This window comes from Eulemur rufifrons, chromosome 30 (genome assembly GCF_041146395.1).
Source record: "Eulemur rufifrons isolate Redbay chromosome 30, OSU_ERuf_1, whole genome shotgun sequence".
Taxonomy (NCBI): Eukaryota; Metazoa; Chordata; class Mammalia; order Primates; family Lemuridae; genus Eulemur; species Eulemur rufifrons.
Window position 1 is genome coordinate 37778132 of NC_091012.1, and position 21814 is coordinate 37799945.

Genomic DNA, 21814 nt, shown 5'->3' on the forward strand with positions numbered 1-21814 from the left:
TTTATTCCTTGGTGTGTCATGAAGTGCTTCTTACGATCTCAACTCCATCTAAATCTCCTATCACACTGTTGACATTTATAGGGTTTCTCTTCAGTGTGAATTCTCTGGTGCTTAATAAGGTCAGAGCTAACTTTGAAGCTTTTCCCACATTCCTGACACGTAAAAGGTTTCTCTACTGTGTGGCCTTTCCCATGAAGATCTGTAAGTTTTGGAAGCTCTTCTTTACAAGATGAAAGTTTCTTTCTTTTCTTCCCTGGAAAAGCTCGACACCATTTCTGAACCCTGTGTGTATCACCATGATTTACCTTGTTCGTTGTTTTCTGGGAAACTTCCATTCTGGTCTTTTCTGATACTTTGCATCCTGGTATTTGTATTTCTGATGCAGGAACAGATACAGGCTGATCGTTTCCAGTGTGTTTTTTGAGCATTAACCCTGTTAGAATCAACAGAAGAATCAGCCATCTGTATCTCAGTACAAGAAAACTACACAAATGGAGACAAAAGTCAATGATGATTGCTTTTAAAAAAAATACAGGAACAAGTTATTTCTAGTTCATTTCTCCTTGATCCTCCCCATGAGGCATAACAACAAACCCATTAAATAATGCTAGAGATAACACAAACAAAATTCTAAAAAGTGTTAAGAAAAAGACAAACCGGTTTTGGACCCCAGAACTAGAATCATAATGTAGCAGGCTGTCTTACATCCCCATACCCAACAGAAAAAGGCAACCCAGATCCCAGGTTGTTCCAACCCTCAACCTATCAACAGAAGGCTTCCTGGGTAGGTTTATTCCTTCCCCAGCATGAATGGGAAACCTGACAACATCAAGCAAACCACACATCACTGGCAAAGGGGATCAGCCTGGAGTCCTGTCAACAGTAAGTGGCAAGGAGAGGAACTTGCCCTCCCTACTGGGCTACAGACTCTCCTCAACCCAAGCCGAAAGATACCAAAACGTACAAGCAGAACTGGCAGTAGGGACCCAGCCCCATCAAGAGGAATGCTTGGGAAGCCTCTGGAATACTGTAGATATGAGACTCCCTCCACTCAGTAGGAGACACCAAAGTGGGCAGGCAGAACTGGCAAGAGGGAAACAGTCACAACAAGCGGCCTGGACTATGAAGTCTCTTAATCCCCATGGGTCTGAGACTCTCCTTCCCCACTGAGATATACCCTAGCCTAAGAAAATGCTTTCCACACCCTCAGGCAGCAGCAGCAGCAGCAAGGACCCATGGGAGCCCCAGAAGTACCAGATAAACCAAGGAGACCAAAATAACACCACACAGGCTCTGAAAATTATCACTGGAAGCATATCCTACAAAAGAAGGAAAGAACCTCTAGGCTAAACTAAAACAGGGTGACTGCCTGCTAAAATAAAATATTATTTAACTACGACCCAGACTTTCCTAACATAATAGACAAAATGATCAAGCAATGGAAATATGACAAAAATGTAATCAAACTAAACATCAAAACCAGAAAACCTAAAAACATGTGGAAATCAAACAAAACACTTCCAAATAACCCATGATTCAAACAGAAAGTCTCAAAGGATATTTAAAAATAGAGTCAAACTGAGGAAGGAAATCGCAGAGCGTGTAAACAGGTGGAAAACCATACCATGCTCCTGGATCGGAAGAATCAACATTGTTAAAATGTCTATACCACCCAAAGTGATCTACAGATTCAATGCAATCCCTATTAAATTACCAACATCATTTTTCACAGATACAGAAAAACTAATTTTACGCTTTGTATGGAACCAGAGAAGACCCCGTGTAGCAAAAGAAATTTTAGGCAATAAAAACAAAATGGGAGATATTAATTTACCAGACTTCAAACTATACTACAAGGCCGTGGTTATTAAAACTGCATGGTATTGGCACAAGTGCAGGGGCACAGACCAGTGGAACAGAACACAAAATCCAGATATAAAACCATCCTCATAGAGCCATCTAATCTTTGACAAAGCAGACAAAAATATACTCTGGGGAAAAGAATCTTTATTCGATAAATGGTGCTGGGAAAACTGGATAGCCACATGCAGAAGACTGAAACAGGACCCACAGCTTTCACCTCTCACAAGCACCACATATACTCAGCAGCAAATTCGTTTCCCTGATCATCACCGAAGTGCACATTTGGGAATAACACCAATTGGGTGTCAGACAGATGTAGGGGATGGCTGTCTACCTACATAATGAGTGTGATGTGCACTGTCTCGGGAATGGACAGGCTTGAAGCTCTGACTCGGGGGGTGGGGGACGTGGGCAATATACATAACCTAAACTTTTGTACCCCCATAATAAGCTGAAATAAAAAAATTGAGTTGAATGAACATAAAATTACAATATATCAAAATATATGGAATTCAAGTTGAAGAAGTCCTCAGAGAGAAATTTATAGCTCTAAATGTTAACAATAGAAAAGAGGAAAGGCCTCAAATCAATAATCTAAGTTCCTACCTCAAGAAACTAGAAAAAAGGGAAAATACGCCCAAAGCAGAATGAAACAGGAAATACCTATGAGGGCAGAGAGCATCATCGATAAAAGGTATGCTCTTCAACAAATTAATAAAACTGATAAAACTCTATCAAGATTGACAAAAATAAAAAGAAGACACAGATCACCAATATCCAGAAGGAAATAGAGCATACCACTACACATTCTACAGCAACTAAAAACATAAGAGAATACCATGAGCTTTAAGTTCACGAATTTTAAAAGTTAGGGAAAATGGAACAATTCCTTGAAAACCAGAAACTACTAAAATCCAACCAACATGAAGCAGATAACCCGAACAGTACTATGACCATTAAAGAAACTGAATTCATAATTTTAAAGCTTCCCCAAAAGAAATATGCAGATCCAGATGGTGTCACTGGAGAATTCTACCAAATATTTAAAGAATTAACGACTGTGATGAATGTCTTCCAAAAAAGAGGAGGAACTACTACCCAAATCATTTTATAAGGACAGTGTTACCCTGATACCAAAACCATACAAAGGCAGTACTAAATTAAAAGAAACAAAAACTACACACTAACATTTCCCAAGAATTTAAATGCAACAATTATCAACAAAATATTGGCAAACTCAGTGCAACAATGCAACAATGCATTGTTGCAACAGTGCAACAATGTATAAGGAGAATGATATACCATGACCAAGTGGGATTCATCGCAGGTATGCAAAGCTGGTTCAACATTTGAAAATCAATCAACATAACCCACCTGATCAACAAACTAAAGAGAAAAGATCATATGTTTCCATCAACTGACACAGAAAAAGTAATTGACAAAATCCCACATCCATTTATGAGTAAAAAAACACTCATAAAGTTAGGAATTATATCAACTTGATAAAGAATATCAACAAAAACCCCTTAATAGGTAATGGTGAAAGACTGAATGTTTTCATGCTAAAATTGGGAACAAGATAAGGATGTCTGCTGTCACCACTCTTATTCAACATAGTGGATCTAATGCAATAAGGCAAGACAAAGAAATCAAAGGTATTGTAGATGATATGGATTGCCTATGTAGAAAATCTCAAGGAATCTACCAAAAAAACCCTTAGAACTAGTAAGTGAATTCAGTAGAGTCACAGGATAAAATAACAAAACCCAAAATCAATGGCATTCCTATCTAAAAACAATGAACATGCAGAAACCAAAATTAAAAATAATACCATTTATAATTGCTCCAATGAAAATGAAAAGCTAGGGCATATACTCACCAAAACATACAGAGTATATGTATGCTGAAAACTACAAAAAGTTACTGGAAGAAATTAAAGAAGACCTAACTTAATAGAGACATACTGTGTTTGTGGATTGGAAGAATCAACATTTAATAGCAAAGATGTCAATCCTCCTCAAACGGATGTATAGCTTTAGTGCAACTTCTGGCAAAATCCCAACAAAGTTTATTGTAGACATAAATAAGCTTACACTAAAATTTACATGGAAAGGCATAGGCCCCAGAATAGCTGAAAGAATATTGACAAAGAATAAAGTGGGAAGAATCACTCTACCCGATAGATATGAAGGCTAGCTATACAGCTACAGTAATCAAAACAGTGCAATATTGGCAGAGGGATAGACACAGCTCAGTGGAACAGAATAGATGTACACAAATGTGCCCAACTGATCTTTGATGAAAAAGCACAAAAGCAATTCGATGGAGGAAGGACAGCCTTTTCAACAAATGATGCTGAAGTAATTGGACCTCCACAGGCAAAACAAACAAACAAAAAAAACCCTTAACCTCACATCTTATATAATAATTAACTCAAAATGAATCAGGGACTTAAATGTAAAAAATTTTAAATTATAAAAGTTTTAGGAGAAAACAAAGCAGAAAATTTTAGGGATAGAGAGGTAAGCTAGTTGGAGTTCTAGACTTGACACCAAAAACACAATCTATAAAAGGACAAAAGGGAAAATCAGTCCTTATCAAAGTTAAAAACTTTTACTTGTGGAAGCCCATGGGAAGAATATAAAGATGATATACAGACTAGGAAAAAATTCTTTGCAAACCATTTATCCAACAAAGCCCTAGAATCTAGAATATAGATCTAGATTCTAGGTCTGGTCACAGGTACCCCTCCCTTCCCTAATGAGAAAAGCAGCAGCCCCTCCTATCCCTCAATACCTGCCCCAAAACTGAAACAAAGAAATTCCTTACTCCTAGTGCCAACATCTCCTGGCTGAGGAAGCTCCCATCCCCCAGCCCTAAGAACCTATATAAACCCACCCAGACTTCTGGGCGGCACGGCTTCTCTGGGCCCACTCCGTGGGTCCCGTGAGGCTCACCCGGGTCCCTCTCTCGGGACTCTTTACCCCCACGCGGGAGTGCTCCAATAAAGCCTCTTTACTTAGCCCTTTCAACTCTGCTCGTCTTTCTTTCTCTGGCGCCGGCCACTCCAAAAAACCTTACAATCGTTAGCCATTAGAGAAATGCAAATCAAAAACACAATGAGATATCACTACACACCTATCAAAGTGGCTAAAATTTAAAAAGTACTGACAGTAAACACTGGCAAGGATGTGGAGACACTGGGTCTCTCACACATTACTAGAGGCAATGTAAACTGATGCAGCCACTGTGGAAAACAGTTTGGTACTTTTTTATAAAATTAAATATGCATTAATAATGACCATATCAACCAGCAATTGCACACTTGAGACATTTATCCCAGAGAAATGAAAATTTATCTCTACACGAAAACCTGTACACAAATGTTCATGGCAGCTATATTCATAAGAGCCAAAAACTGGAGACAGCAAAAATATCCTTCCTTGGGTGAATGGTTAAACAAATGGTGGCATATCAATGCCAAGGGATGCTGATTAGCAGTAAAGAGGAATGAACTACTGATACATGCAACAATTTCGATACATTTCCAGGGAATTACTCTGAATGAAAAAAGCTAATCCCAAAAAGTTACGTACTTTGTAATTCCATTCACATAACGTTTTTCAAATGGCAAAATTTTAAGAATGTAGAACAGATTAGTGGTCGGCATGGGTTCACCGGGTGTGGCAGGGAAGTGTGCACGGTTTTAAAAGGGCAACACGGGGGATCCTTGTGCTAATGTAACTGTCCAGTATACTTTGGCTGTGGTGTTGAATACACACATCTGCACGTGGGGTAGAATTGTATAGAACTAAAACACACACACACACACAAACACACACACACACATGAATACAAGTGAAACTGGAGAAATCTGAATAAGATCAGTGGATTGTATCAATATCCTGGTTGTGATATCATACAATACTCTTGCAAAAGTTATCACTGTGGGAAACTGCGTAAAGTGTCCATGGGTTGTCTTTGTTATTACATTTTAAATCTACATGTGCATCTAAAATTATCTCAATAAAAACTTCAACTGAAAAAATATAGGAGCAGAGTCTTAACATGTTAAGCCCCTGTAAAGGTTTCTACAAGGAATGTTTCTCCTCTTCCCATGTATACACTTACCTGTAGGAGACTCTCTAAGGCTATCCCTGAACTCTTGGGGACCTTGGATCTATGGTTCTTCCCCTTGCTCTAAATAGGTCACTTTAAGTTCAGGATGCAATAATAATGCTCTGAGAATAAAACCTTGAGGTCATGGACGGTCATCTCAATTCCAGACTACCGTCAGGTAGAGTGAATAACACTTTTATACTTTTTTTTACTCCAAATGTTTAAATGGGCAGAATCTTGGATCCAATATCTTCTTTATACTCTACTGTGGATGTGGGTAGATATGCAATGAGGAGGCTAAGAAGTAAATGTAAGGCAGATAGAGGAAAACAACTTAGGGAATGGGAATCCCGTTATACTGAAGTAGACTTGGTTAGACATGATAGTGACTTAGACAAGGATGATGAAAGTGGAAGGGCTTGAGACATGGCTGGATTCAGGCTATAGCTTGAAGATAGACCTAAGAGAACCTGCCAATGGATCAGCTGTGGAGTATAACAGAAAGATTGGAGTCAAGGATGAGTGACAGGATTTTGGCCTTGGCAACTGGGTAAATGGGGGTTCCCTTTACTGAGATGGAAAAGATATGACAAGAGAAGGTTTTTAGGGTGGAGGTGAGGGTATGATAGATCAAGAATTCTATTTAGAATGTAGAAGTGAGACATGTGTATTAATAAAAAGCTCCCCTGGTGAACCAGGTAAGCCTTTTCTTTCCCCCACACCATCAAGCTGAGAACCAACCAGCTATTAGAACACTGGGACTCTCTCACAGGGTCCACTTTCCATAAACCGCGGACATAACATATTATTGAACTTCTACACAGAAGGAAGGAATATTTACCTATGCCGATGGCATTCTCATAGATATCCTGCATAACATTCATGTAGAGAGTCTTCTGAGAAGTATCCAATAATTGCCATTCTTCCTCAGAAAAATACATAGCCACATCTTCAAACGTCAACAAACTCTAGAGAACAGAATGGGCTGTAGTTTAGTACTTGCCACTCTAGAAGTTGTCCTACCACCCGTCTCTGAATTACACAGTAGGTCAGGGGCAGAAGAAGTTAACAACAGAAGATTTAGGGGGAAAAAAGCAAGATGGCAGAAAGGAAGAAGCAAAGAGGATCAGTCAACAGCCTAGGAGGTGCCCAATTCCCACAGTGCCAAGCCTATTTGGCTAGAAGACAGTTGGGGCCAACATGCCTCAAAGCACCTGCTGGACACTATGGGTCCTAGTCAGCAGGGGCAAGCAGACACAAGGCCATGTTCAGGTTGCCTGAAAAACCTGGAGAGTACAGCTCACCTGGGACTTAGGCAAGATGAGCTCAGATGCCATCTTCTGGTCTTTGGGGCTTTTCTGCTCAGAAGAGACTAAAATCTGTTCAGCCTGCGCAGCTGTAAGTGGAAAAAAGCCAGAGAAAATGTCTCTTTCCTGTTTACGAACATCCTGAGCTGATTTCTAAAATACATCAGGATGCCTTCACTAAAGACAGGTCACCTTGACAAGTGTGTGTGTGGTGCCCAGAAGTGGCCTTTTCATTGTAAATAAGAACCAAATATCCACCACTCATAGAACTGGTTCCCCGGTTAGTTCATTATTTCTCCAGATTTCATGAGAGAAATCAGTAAAAGGAAATACATACATTTTTCCTCCCATAAAATAAATTGTTTATTGAGCTGGGCAAAATAGGTCTGAAAATGAAGGACTTAGGTCCCCAGTGTACAGCAGGAAATGTGGAAGACTTTTCTCTTTCATTAGTTTTTCCCTGTTGTACAATTTTCTTCACATTCTGCTATTGACAGCTCATGTCTGATCCCAGTTTCTCCTGCAACTTGTGAGAGTGAGGTGGCCCCACCTGCCCCTGCTCCATCTTCTTCTCTTCTTTCAAATTTCAAAGGAGCAGAGTTCACAGTGTGAGTATCAGGGTTCGTGGTTTGGATATTTCTGTCCCCCAGGCCAACCCCGACCTTCACCCACCTTTGATCTACAGTAATCCCACCTGGGAGACATCACAGCTGCTAGCATAGCTGTACACCTGGAAATTTCCCATGACATCCTAGCTGAACCAATTACTCTCACAGCTCCCAGGAGAAAAGAATTATGATCAAGCTCCTCACCTCTTTCATATACAGGATGGGTTTCTTTGTGAGTATTCCTGCTCAGCTGTTCTCGTAGTACCTGGCGTGTGTTCCAACATTCATTCTGGAACATGCCCATCGGTTGGGGCTCTCCTGGCTTCCACCTGAAGCCTGGGGCCACTGCTGTTCCTCCCACGAGCACTGCTTCCTTTCCCAGCTCATGGGCTGTGACCTAGAAATAATCCCCATCCTCATCAACACAGAACTTACTTTTGGTTTTGGGGTGGTAGTGGAGGGAGGAACAAGAGTAGGGCCCAGATTTGGGGAGTACGTGACATTAATGAAAGGAATAAAAAGACTGAGGAGGTACTGTGCCACTATGCTCCCATAAAGAACTATACTCAAAATCTGGGAAAATTAGGATAAAATGGAAAAGGCTATGAACAATGCCACTACCCCTCCAACCCAGCAATCCCCATCCCTGTGCACAGAGACCCAGCTCAAGCTATAGGCAGCGCTGGGCAGCCTGCCTGTTCCCCTTCACTGGCTTGCTTTATTGGCTTGGGTCCTTGCCTTTATGGATTTCTATCTCCTAGTTTTCTCCAAAGGATAAGAAATTGAATTAAAAAACTCATTCTTGTCAGCCAGAATTTCCAATCCTCCCATAGCCAGGGAAACATTTCATGGGGAAAGAGAATGGAATGGAGGATGGGGGAAGAGTAGGGCTCCAACCTCCCTCCACATAACTTGGTTGTAATAAGACATCAAAAATATGTCCTGCCTCAGATTCTTTAAGGTGGGCTCCTGAGGAAAGGAAGTGTGCTGCCATCTCCCAGAGGCATACCTTGGTTCCCCACTCTCCAGCACGGCCAAGGACAGGCCACAAAGGGAGGGCACTGGAGGCTCTTTTCTCCCGGCCCAGAGATACGTGTTCCCACTACAGAGGACACTACCCCTCAGCATCCTGATTCCCTCCACTTCTCTGTTGGCATTTGTCTTTGTTCCATATCTTTGTTTCCCTTTTTTCCCTTTTTATTTCTTCTCTTTTATTGCAGTCTCCCTAGAGTTGTTTGATTTATATTTCTGTTTCTCTCCTTTGGTCTCTCTAAGCAGTGTCCATTTTTTGGACCTTTTCTCCTTTCCCAACTCCTTCTGGCCTTTTATTTCTGTTTCTAAGAACTTAAGTCGTGCTTCTTTAGCCATGCCACACTAGGCCCACCACTTTCAATTCACACTGGTCCTAAATTGGGAAAAAATATATTTCTTTTCTCTTACGCCAGGAAAGACTCTGCCAGGAACTCTGAAACCCTTGGCCTGACTATTACTGCATGTCTGTGATTTCGGATCCCACCTAGTTGTCCTAAAGGAACAACAGAAGAGTGACTCAATCTTTCTTATTCCCTCACAACCTCCCACCCCAATATATGCACCACTATCCTATTTCATTGCATATGTAAGGAATCTTTTGTCTTACCTCATTCTTTGTTCCATCAGGTTTTCTCTGCAAGCATTCTACCAGGAACACAGCCTGTTTGACATTCTGGGGATGATGCTCTCCTGTGTGAATTCTTTGGTGTGTCTGTAGATGTGTATTATGACTAAAGCTTTTCCCACACCATGAGCATCTATATGGTTTTATTCCTTGGTGTGTCATGAAGTGCTTCTTACGATCTCAACTCCATCTAAATCTCCTATCACACTGTTGACATTTATAGGGTTTCTCTTCAGTGTGAATTCTCTGGTGCTTAATAAGGTCAGAGCTAACTTTGAAGCTTTTCCCACATTCCTGACACGTAAAAGGTTTCTCTACTGTGTGGCCTTTCCCATGAAGATCTGTAAGTTTTGGAAGCTCTTCTTTACAAGATGAAAGTTTCTTTCTTTTCTTCCCTGGAAAAGCTCGACACCATTTCTGAACCCTGTGTGTATCACCATGATTTACCTTGTTCGTTGTTTTCTGGGAAACTTCCATTCTGGTCTTTTCTGATACTTTGCATCCTGGTATTTGTATTTCTGATGCAGGAACAGATACAGGCTGATCGTTTCCAGTGTGTTTTTTGAGCATTAACCCTGTTAGAATCAACAGAAGAATCAGCCATCTGTATCTCAGTACAAGAAAACTACACAAATGGAGACAAAAGTCAATGATGATTGCTTTTAAAAAAAATACAGGAACAAGTTATTTCTAGTTCATTTCTCCTTGATCCTCCCCATGAGGCATAACAACAAACCCATTAAATAATGCTAGAGATAACACAAACAAAATTCTAAAAAGTGTTAAGAAAAAGACAAACCGGTTTTGGACCCCAGAACTAGAATCATAATGTAGCAGGCTGTCTTACATCCCCATACCCAACAGAAAAAGGCAACCCAGATCCCAGGTTGTTCCAACCCTCAACCTATCAACAGAAGGCTTCCTGGGTAGGTTTATTCCTTCCCCAGCATGAATGGGAAACCTGACAACATCAAGCAAACCACACATCACTGGCAAAGGGGATCAGCCTGGAGTCCTGTCAACAGTAAGTGGCAAGGAGAGGAACTTGCCCTCCCTACTGGGCTACAGACTCTCCTCAACCCAAGCCGAAAGATACCAAAACGTACAAGCAGAACTGGCAGTAGGGACCCAGCCCCATCAAGAGGAATGCTTGGGAAGCCTCTGGAATACTGTAGATATGAGACTCCCTCCACTCAGTAGGAGACACCAAAGTGGGCAGGCAGAACTGGCAAGAGGGAAACAGCCACAACAAGCGGCCTGGACTATGAAGTCTCTTAATCCCCATGGGTCTGAGACTCTCCTTCCCCACTGAGATATACCCTAGCCTAAGAAAATGCTTTCCACACCCTCAGGCAGCAGCAGCAGCAGCAAGGACCCATGGGAGCCCCAGAAGTACCAGATAAACCAAGGAGACCAAAATAACACCACACAGGCTCTGAAAATTATCACTGGAAGCATATCCTACAAAAGAAGGAAAGAACCTCTATGCTAAACTAAAACAGGGTGACTGCCTGCTAAAATAAAATATTATTTAACTACGACCCAGACTTTCCTAACATAATAGACAAAATGATCAAGCAATGGAAATATGACAAAAATGTAATCAAACTAAACATCAAAACCAGAAAACCTAAAAACATGTGGAAATCAAACAAAACACTTCCAAATAACCCATGATTCAAACAGAAAGTCTCAAAGGATATTTAAAAATAGAGTCAAACTGAGGAAGGAAATCGCAGAGCGTGTAAACAGGTGGAAAACCATACCATGCTCCTGGATCGGAAGAATCAACATTGTTAAAATGTCTATACCACCCAAAGTGATCTACAGATTCAATGCAATCCCTATTAAATTACCAACATCATTTTTCACAGATACAGAAAAACTAATTTTACGCTTTGTATGGAACCAGAGAAGACCCCGTGTAGCAAAAGAAATTTTAGGCAATAAAAACAAAATGGGAGATATTAATTTACCAGACTTCAAACTATACTACAAGGCCGTGGTTATTAAAACTGCATGGTATTGGCACAAGTGCAGGGGCACAGACCAGTGGAACAGAACACAAAATCCAGATATAAAACCATCCTCATAGAGCCATCTAATCTTTGACAAAGCAGACAAAAATATACTCTGGGGAAAAGAATCTTTATTCGATAAATGGTGCTGGGAAAACTGGATAGCCACATGCAGAAGACTGAAACAGGACCCACAGCTTTCACCTCTCACAAGCACCACATATACTCAGCAGCAAATTCGTTTCCCTGATCATCACCGAAGTGCACATTTGGGAATAACACCAATTGGGTGTCAGACAGATGTAGGGGATGGCTGTCTACCTACATAATGAGTGTGATGTGCACTGTCTCGGGAATGGACAGGCTTGAAGCTCTGACTCGGGGGGTGGGGGACGTGGGCAATATACATAACCTAAACTTTTGTACCCCCATAATAAGCTGAAATAAAAAAATTGAGTTGAATGAACATAAAATTACAATATATCAAAATATATGGAATTCAAGTTGAAGAAGTCCTCAGAGAGAAATTTATAGCTCTAAATGTTAACAATAGAAAAGAGGAAAGGCCTCAAATCAATAATCTAAGTTCCTACCTCAAGAAACTAGAAAAAAGGGAAAATACGCCCAAAGCAGAATGAAACAGGAAATACCTATGAGGGCAGAGAGCATCATCGATAAAAGGTATGCTCTTCAACAAATTAATAAAACTGATAAAACTCTATCAAGATTGACAAAAATAAAAAGAAGACACAGATCACCAATATCCAGAAGGAAATAGAGCATACCACTACACATTCTACAGCAACTAAAAACATAAGAGAATACCATGAGCTTTAAGTTCACGAATTTTAAAAGTTAGGGAAAATGGAACAATTCCTTGAAAACCAGAAACTACTAAAATCCAACCAACATGAAGCAGATAACCCGAACAGTGCTATGACCATTAAAGAAACTGAATTCATAATTTTAAAGCTTCCCCAAAAGAAATATGCAGATCCAGATAGTGTCACTGGAGAATTCTACCAAATATTTAAAGAATTAACGACTGTGATGAATGTCTTCCAAAAAAGAGGAGGAACTACTACCCAAATCATTTTATAAGGACAGTGTTACCCTGATACCAAAACCATACAAAGGCAGTACTAAATTAAAAGAAACAAAAACTACACACTAACATTTCCCAAGAATTTAAATGCAACAATTATCAACAAAATATTGGCAAACTCAGTGCAACAATGCAACAATGCATTGTTGCAACAGTGCAACAATGTATAAGGAGAATGATATACCATGACCAAGTGGGATTCACTGCAGGTATGCAAAGCTGGTTCAACATTTGAAAATCAATCAACATAACCCACCTGATCAACAAACTAAAGAGAAAAGATCATATGTTTCCATCAACTGACACAGAAAAAGTAATTGACAAAATCCCACATCCATTTATGATTAAGAAAACACTCATAAAGTTAGGAATTATATCAACTTGATAAAGAATATCAAGAAAAACCCCTTAATAGGTAATGGTGAAAGACTGAATGTTTTCATGCTAAAATTGGGAACAAGATAAGGATGTCTGCTGTCACCACTCTTATTCAACATAGTGGATCTAATGCAATAAGGCAAGACAAAGAAATCAAAGGTATTGTAGATGATATGGATTGCCTATGTAGAAAATCTCAAGGAATCTACCAAAAAAACCCTTAGAACTAGTAAGTGAATTCAGTACAGTCACAGGATAAAATAACAAAACCCAAAATCAATGGCATTCCTATCTAAAAACAATGAACATGCAGAAACCAAAATTAAAAATAATACCATTTATAATTGCTCCAATGAAAATGAAAAGCTAGGGCATATACTCACCAAAACATACAGAGTATATGTATGCTGAAAACTACAAAAAGTTACTGGACGAAATTAAAGAAGATCTAACTTAATAGAGACATACTGTGTTTGTGGATTGGAAGAATCAACATTTAATAGCAAAGATGTCAATCCTCCTCAAACGGATGTATAGCTTTAGTGCAACTTCTGGCAAAATCCCAACAAAGTTTATTGTAGACATAAATAAGCTTACACTAAAATTTACATGGAAAGGCATAGGCCCCAGAATAGCTGAAAAAATATTGACAAAGAATAAAGTGGGGCCGGGCGCGGTGGCTCACGCCTGTAATCCTAGCACTCTGGGAGGCCGAGGCGGGCGGAACGCTCAAGGTCAGGAGTTCGAGACCAGCCTGATCAAGAGCGAGACCCCGTCTTTACTAAAAATAGAAAGAAATTATCTGGCCAACTAAAATATATATAGAAAAAATTAGCCGGGCATGGTGGCGCATGCCTGTAGTCCCAGCTACTCGGGAGGCTGAGGCAGGAGGATTGCTTAAGCCCAGGAGTTTGAGGTTGCTGTGAGCTAGGCTGATGCCACGGCACTCACTCTAGCCCGGGCAAAAAAGCAAGACTCTGTCTCAAAAAAAAAAAAAAAAAAAAAAAAAGAATAAAGTGGGAAGAATCACTCTACCCGATAGATATGAAGGCTAGCTATACAGCTACAGTAATCAAAACAGTGCAATATTGGCAGAGGGATAGACACAGCTCAGTGGAACAGAATAGATGTACACAAATGTGCCCAACTGATCTTTGATGAAAAAGCACAAAAGCAATTCGATGGAGGAAGGACAGCCTTTTCAACAAATGATGCTGAAGTAATTGGACCTCCTCAGGCAAAACAAACAAACAAAAAAAACCCTTAACCTAACATCTTATATAATAATTAACTCAAAATGAATCAGGGACTTAAATGTAAAAAATTTTAAATTATAAAAGTTTTAGGAGAAAACAAAGCAGCAAATTTTAGGGATAGAGAGGTAAGCTAGTTGGAGTTCTAGACTTGACACCAAAAACACAATCTATAAAAGGACAAAAGGGAAAACCAGTCCTTATCAACGTTAAAAATGTTTACTTTGTGGAAGCCCATGGGAAGAATATAAAGATGATATACAGACTAGGAAAAAATTCTTTGCAAACCATTTATCCAACAAAGCCCTAGAATCTAGAATATAGATCTAGATTCTAGGTCTGGTCACAGGTACCCCTCCCTTCCCTAATGAAAAAAGCAGAAGCCCCTCCTATCCCTCAATACCTGCCCCAAAACTGAAACAAAGAAATTCCTTACTCCTAGTGCCAACATCTCCTGGCTGAGGAAGCTCCCATCCCCCAGCCCTAAGAACCTATATAAACCCACCCAGACTTCTGGGCGGCACGGCTTCTCTGGGCCCACTCCGTGGGTCCCGTGAGGCTCACCCGGGTCCCTCTCTCGGGACTCGTTACCCCCACCCGGGAGTGCTCCAATAAAGCCTCTGTACTTAGCCCTTTCAACTCTGCTCGTCTTTCTTTCTCTGGCGCCGGCCACTCCAAAAAACCTTACAATCGTTAGCCATTAGAGAAATGCAAATCAAAAACACAATGGGATATCACTACACACCTATCAAAGTGGCTAAAATTTAAAAAGTACTGACAGTAAACACTGGCAAGGATGTGGAGACACTGGGTCTCTCACACATTACTAGAGGCAATGTAAACTGATGCAGCCACTGTGGAAAACAGTTTGGTACTTTTTTATAAAATTAAATATGCATTAATAATGACCATATCAACCAGCAATTGCACACTTGAGACATTTATCCCAGAGAAATGAAAATTTATCTCTACACGAAAACCTGTACACAAATGTTCATGGCAGCTATATTCATAAGAGCCAAAAACTGGAGACAGCAAAAATATCCTTCCTTGGCTGAATGGTTAAACAAATGGTGGCATATCAATTCCAAGGGATGCTGCTTAGCAGTAAAGAGGAATGAACTACTGATACATGCAACAATTTCGATACATTTCCAGGGAATTACTCTGAATGAAAAAAGCTAATCCCAAAAAGTTACGTACTTTGTAATTCCATTCACATAACGTTTTTCAAATGGCAAAATTTTAAGAATGTAGAACAGATTAGTGGTCGGCATGGGTTCACCGGGTGTGGCAGGGAAGTGTGCACGGTTTTAAAAGGGCAACACGGGGGATCCTTGTGCTAATGTAACTGTCCAGTATACTTTGGCTGTGGTGTTGAATACACAAACCTGCACGTGGGATAGAATTGTATAGAACTAAAATACACACACACACACACACACACACACATGAATACAAGTGAAACTGGAGAAATCTGAATAAGATCAGTGGATTGTATCAATATCCTGGTTGTGATATCATACAATACTCTTGCAAAAGTTATCACTGTGGGAAACTGCGTAAAGTGTCCATGGGTTGTCTTTGTTATTACATTTTAAATCTACATGTGCATCTAAAATTATCTCAATAAAAACTTCAACTGAAAAAATATAGGAGCAGAGTCTTAACATGTTAAGCCCCTGTAAAGGTTTCTACAAGGAATGTTTCTCCTCTTCCCATGTATACACTTACCTGTAGGAGACTCTCTAAGGCTATCCCTGAACTCTTGGGGGCCTTGGATCTATGGTTCTTCCCCTTGCTCTAAATAGGTCACTTTAAGTTCAGGATGCAATAATAATGCTCTGAGAATAAAACCTTGAGGTCATGGACTGTCATCTGAATTCCAGACTACCGTCAGGTAGAGTGAATAACACTTTTATACTTTTTTTTACTCCAAATGCTTAAATGGGCAGAATCTTGGATCCAATATCTTCTTTATACTCTACTGTGGATGTGGGTAGATATGCAATGAGGAAGCTAAGAAGTAAATGTAAGGCAGATAGAGGAAAACAACTTAGGGAATGGGAATCCCGTTATACTGAAGTAGACTTGGTTAGACATGATAGTGGCTTAGACAAGGATGATGAAAGTGGAAGGGCTTGAGACATGGCTGGATTCAGGCTATAGCTTGAAGATAGACCTAAGAGAACCTGCCAATGGATCAGATGTGGAGTATAACAGAAAGATTGGAGTCAAGGATGAGTGACAGGATTTTGGCCTTGGCAACTGGGTAAATGGTGGTTCCCTTTACTGAGATGGAAAAGATATGACAAGAGAAGGTTTTTAGGGTGGAGGTGAGGGTATGATAGATCAAGAATTCTATTTAGAATGTAGAAGTGAGACATGTGTATTAATAAAAAGCTCCCCTGGTGAACCAGGTAAGCCTTTTCTTTCCCCCACACCATCAAGCTGAGAACCAACCAGCTATTAGAACACTGGGACTCTCTCACAGGGTCCATTTTCCATAAACCGCGGACATAACATATTATTGAACTTCTACACAGAAGGAAGGAATATTTACCTATGCCGATGGCATTCTCATAGATATCCTGCATAACATTCATGTAGAGAGTCTTCTGAGAAGTATCCAATAATTGCCATTCTTCCTCAGAAAAATACAGAGCCACATCTTCAAACGTCAACAAACTCTAGAGAACAGAATGGGCTGTAGTTTAGCACTTGCCACTCTAGAAGTTGTCCTACCACCCGTCTCTGAATTACACAGTAGGTCAGGGGCAGAAGAAGTTAACAACACAAGATTTAGGGGGAAAAAAGCGAGATGGCAGAAAGGAAGAAGCAAAGAGGATCAGTCAACAGCCTAGGAGGTGCCCAATTCCCACAGTGCCAAGCCTATTTGGCTAGAAGACAGTTGGGGCCAACATGCCTCAAAGCACCTGCTGGACACTATGGGTCCTAATCAGCAGGGGCAAGCAGACACAAGGCCATGTTCAGGTTGCCTGAAAAACCTGGAGAGTACAGCTCACCTGGGACTTAGGCAAGATGAGCTCAGATGCCATCTTCTGGTCTTTGGGGCTTTTCTGCTCAGAAGAGACTAAAATCTGTTCAGCCTGCGCAGCTGTAAGTGGAAAAAAGCCAGAGAAAATGTCTCTTTCCTGTTTACGAACATCCTGAGCTGATTTCTAAAATACATCAGGATGCCTTCACTAAAGACAGGTCACCTTGACAAGTGTGTGTGTGGTGCCCAGAAGTGGCCTTTTCATTGTAAATAAGAACCAAATATCCACCACTCATAGAACTGGTTCCCCGGTTAGTTCATTATTTCTCCAGATTTCATGAGAGAAATCAGTAAAAGGAAATACATACATTTTTCCTCCCATAAAATAAATTGTTTATTGAGCTGAGCAAAATAGGTCTGAAAATGAAGGACTTAGGTCCCCAGTGTACAGCAGGAAATGTGGAAGACTTTTCTCTTTCATTAGTTTTTCCCTGTTGTACAATTTTCTTCACATTCTGCTATTGACAGCTCATGCCTGATCCCAGTTGCTCCTGCAACTTGTGAGAGTGAGGTGGCCCCACCTGCCCCTGCTCCATCTTCTTCTCTTCTTTCAAATTTCAAAGGAGCAGAGTTCACAGTGTGAGTATCAGGGTTCGTGGTTTGGATATTTCTGTCCCCCAGGCCAACCCCGACCTTCACCCACCTTTGATCTACAGTAATCCCACCTGGGAGACATCACAGCTGCTAGCATAGCTGTACACCTGGAAATTTCCCATGACATCCTAGCTGAACCAATTACTCTCACAGCTCCCAGGAGAAAAGAATTATGATCAAGCTCCTCACCTCTTTCATATACAGGATGGGTTTCTTTGTGAGTATTCCTGCTCAGCTGTTCTCGTAGTACCTGGCGTGTGTTCCAACATTCATTCTGGAACATGCCCATCGGTTGGGGCTCTCCTGGCTTCCACCTGAAGCCTGGGGCCACTGCTGTTCCTCCCACGAGCACTGCTTCCTTTCCCAGCTCATGGGCTGTGACCTAGAAATAATCCCCATCCTCATCAACACAGAACTTACTTTTGGTTTTGGGGTGGTAGTGGAGGGAGGAACAAGAGTAGGGCCCAGATTTGGGGAGTACGTGACATCAATGAAAGGAATAAAAAGACTGAGGAGGTACTGTGCCACTATGCTCCCATAAAGAACTATACTCAAAATCTGGGAAAATTAGGATAAAATGGAAAAGGCTATGAACAATGCCACTACCCCTCCAACCCAGCAATCCCCATCCCTGTGCACAGAGACCCAGCTCAAGCTATAGGCAGCGTTGGGCAGCCTGCCTGTTCCCCTTCACTGGCTTGCTTTATTGGCTTGGGTCCTTGCCTTTATGGATTTCTATCTCCTAGTTTTCTCCAAAAGATAAGAAATTGAATTAAAAAACTCATTCTTGTCAGCCAGAATTTCCAATCTTCCCATAGCCAGGGAAACATTTCATGGGGAAAGAGAATGGAATGGAGGATGGGGGAAGAGTAGGGCTCCAACCTCCCTCCACATAACTTGGTTGTAATAAGACATCAAAAATATGTCCTGCCTCGGATTCTTTAAGGTGGACTCCTGAGGAAAGGAAGTGTGCTGCCAGCTCCCAGAGGCATACCTTGGTTCCCCACTCTCCAGCACGGCCAAGGACAGGCCACAAAGGGAGGGCACTGGAGGCTCTTTTCTCCCGGCCCAGAGATACGTGTTCCCACTACAGAGGACACTACCCCTCAGCATCCTGATTCCCTCCACTTCTCTGCTGGCATTTGTCTTTGTTCCATATCTTTGTTTCCCTTTTTTTCCTTTTTATTTCTTCTCTTTTATTGCAGTCTCCCTAGAGTTGTTTGATTTATATTTCTGTTTCTCTCCTTTGGTCTCTCTAAGCAGTGTCCATTTTTTGGACCTTTTCTCCTTTCCCAACTCCTTCTGGCCTTTTATTTCTGTTTCTAAGAACTTAAGTCGTGCTTCTTTAGCCATGCCACACTAGGCCCACCACTTTCAATTCACACTGGTCCTAAATTGGGAAAAAATATATTTCTTTTCTCTTACGCCAGGAAAGACTCTGCCAGGAACTCTGAAACCCTTGGCCTGACTATTACTGCATGTCTGTGATTTCGGATCCCACCTAGTTGTCCTAAAGGAACAACAGAAGAGTGACTCAATCTTTCTTATTCCCTCACAACCTCCCACCCCAATATATGCACCACTATCCTATTTCATTGCATATGTAAGAAATCTTTTGTCTTACCTCATTCTTTGTTCCATCAGGTTTTCTCTGCAAGCATTCTACCAGGAACACAGCCTGTTTGACATTCTGGGGATGATGCTTCCGCACCCAGTTCTGGATGTCTCTGGGCAGCATGGCCAGGAACTGGTCTAGCACCAGCAGTTGGAAGATCTGCTCTTTCGAGTTAATCTCTGGCCTCAGCCACTGACGGCATAATTTCTGAAGCTGGCTGACAGCCTCGAGCGGCCCAGGTGCTTCATGATAACTGAAGCTCCTGAAGAGCCTGCGAGCGCTCTCAGGATCAAGATCCTCTATTTGTATGCTGTATTTCTTACTTTGACTAGATCTCTCTTTTACAGACCCCTTACTCTCCCACATAGACCGCATCTGGAGGTTCAAGCATGCATCTGCCTTCAGCTCTCTCCTCAGCATTTGCTCCACTGCCCTGTACCACCTTACACAGCTGAGACCCCGTCAAACAGATCTTCTTCCCAAGGGTACTGAGGGAGAGCAGGAAAAAAATACATGTCAAGAAGAAAGCCATGTGGCATATATTTACTTGCTCTTTATCATCACAAAAAAATTAACAGAAAAGTTCCCGTTCTGCCTCCCCTATAAAATGAACTGCTAAGTATTAGGACACTCATTATGATAGATTATTCAGGAGGTATTAATATGTTTCTCTCCTTTTCTTTGCTACTCAACTTTGAAACAAGGCACAGCTCAGAGAAGGTAAATGTCAATCAATGTCTTTCTCTCTCTCTCTCTCTCTTTTTTTTTTTTTTTTTTGGTTAATAGTAGAGGAAAGGTTGGTGGGTGAGAAAACTAGCACCCATTGGCCAAATGGAGCTTTGAGATTATTTAATACTTAATCTGTGTGTTTCCTGTCCCAGCTTCACAAACAGGGCATATTTGAGTTTCTCTAAATTTTAAAAGATCATCTCAGTTTTTTTTTTCTTAAGTCAGCAGAAAAATGACTTCTGTGCCCCTTCTCATGAAGATTGAAGCCTTTATTTCATGGAACATTCGATACTCCCCTTTCCATCGTCTTAATGCCAGTAGGAGAACTGAGACAATGAGATCAGAGTAGAAGTAATTAGGGAAAAAGTAACCTTATTCCTCTCAGAAAATGTCCCTCCACTAAGCAAGCAGATCGTCAACACTGGTGGGGGCAGGGAAAGCACTTCTTTGAAAGACTTATAAAGGGCACTGTACACATTTGTACTTGTGCATTTAACTTTCTGTTTAACTTGAAAAACTTACAGCTGTCCTTTGCTTACAGATATCCAAATGTCAGGTCACACAGAAAAATAAATAAATAAAGAGAGAGAGAGAGATGGTGATGATTAAGGTTCTTGGTAGACAAGAAAGGTCTTAGTAATTGTAATCCTCCTGACTTTACATTTCCTCTGGATGTGACTTTACATATCCTCAAGGCTGAGAATAGCCTTGAGAGCCTGATTTTCCGAGGCGATCCAGCAGAAACAGCAAAACATTATTTTGAGGCTGCCACGGGTTGGCTTCTTGTTGCCCATCCAGACTCAGGAGGTACAAGGACATTTCTTATCTTTTTAGTCAGCAGAAGCCATTGTTTTTAATGCTCAAATAACCCTGTCTCCTGTGTTATGATCATAAGGCAGCAAAAATCTAGAAGTTTCGTTGGGTGCAGTGGTAGACATTACCACAGACAGGGACGCCCATAAGCACGCTGAACGCGGGCAGCCGCCGAGTGTGCTTCACAGGCATCCCTGGGTTATATATTTGCTATAGGGTAGAAAGAGGTTGCTTCCGAGCATTAGAAATGCCTGTGGGAGCCTACCCCCGGGCTTTGCTGAGGACCGGTCCCACCAGCTCTCTGGCGGACCTGCCGCCTGGCACAGACGCCTCGGTGTTCTGGAAAATGCTGCGTCCCGCCCCCCAACCCCACTCATCGCCACCGAGCAGCCCCGAAAGACTGCAACTGGCAGGAGCAGCCAGTATCTCTCAAGGGCCCCTCGACAAGTTCCAAAGGGAAATCATCTTGTCAGTCACCTCCAGTCAGCTCTGGCTTCTGTGGACGCCACTTACCTCTTCGTGGGCTCCACGATAAAGTCGCCACCCCTCAACGCTGCTGCGCCACGAGGGGACGCTACGTCAGGAAAGCGCGAAACGCCTGGTGAGTGGAACTCCAAAGTTCTGGAAACTTTGGAAGCGGACTTGGAAGATCGGTTCGCCAGCGGCTGCTCCACCTCCCTGCGAAATCCAGATCCGG

General features: G+C 41.5%; 1 pseudogene; it reads right to left on the minus strand.

Annotated features, from left to right (window-relative positions):
• Positions 1–38: 38 nt before the first annotated feature.
• On the minus strand, positions 39–19995 carry LOC138378865 (zinc finger protein 75D-like; annotated as a pseudogene).
• Between the last annotated feature and the right edge of the window lie 1819 nt (positions 19996–21814).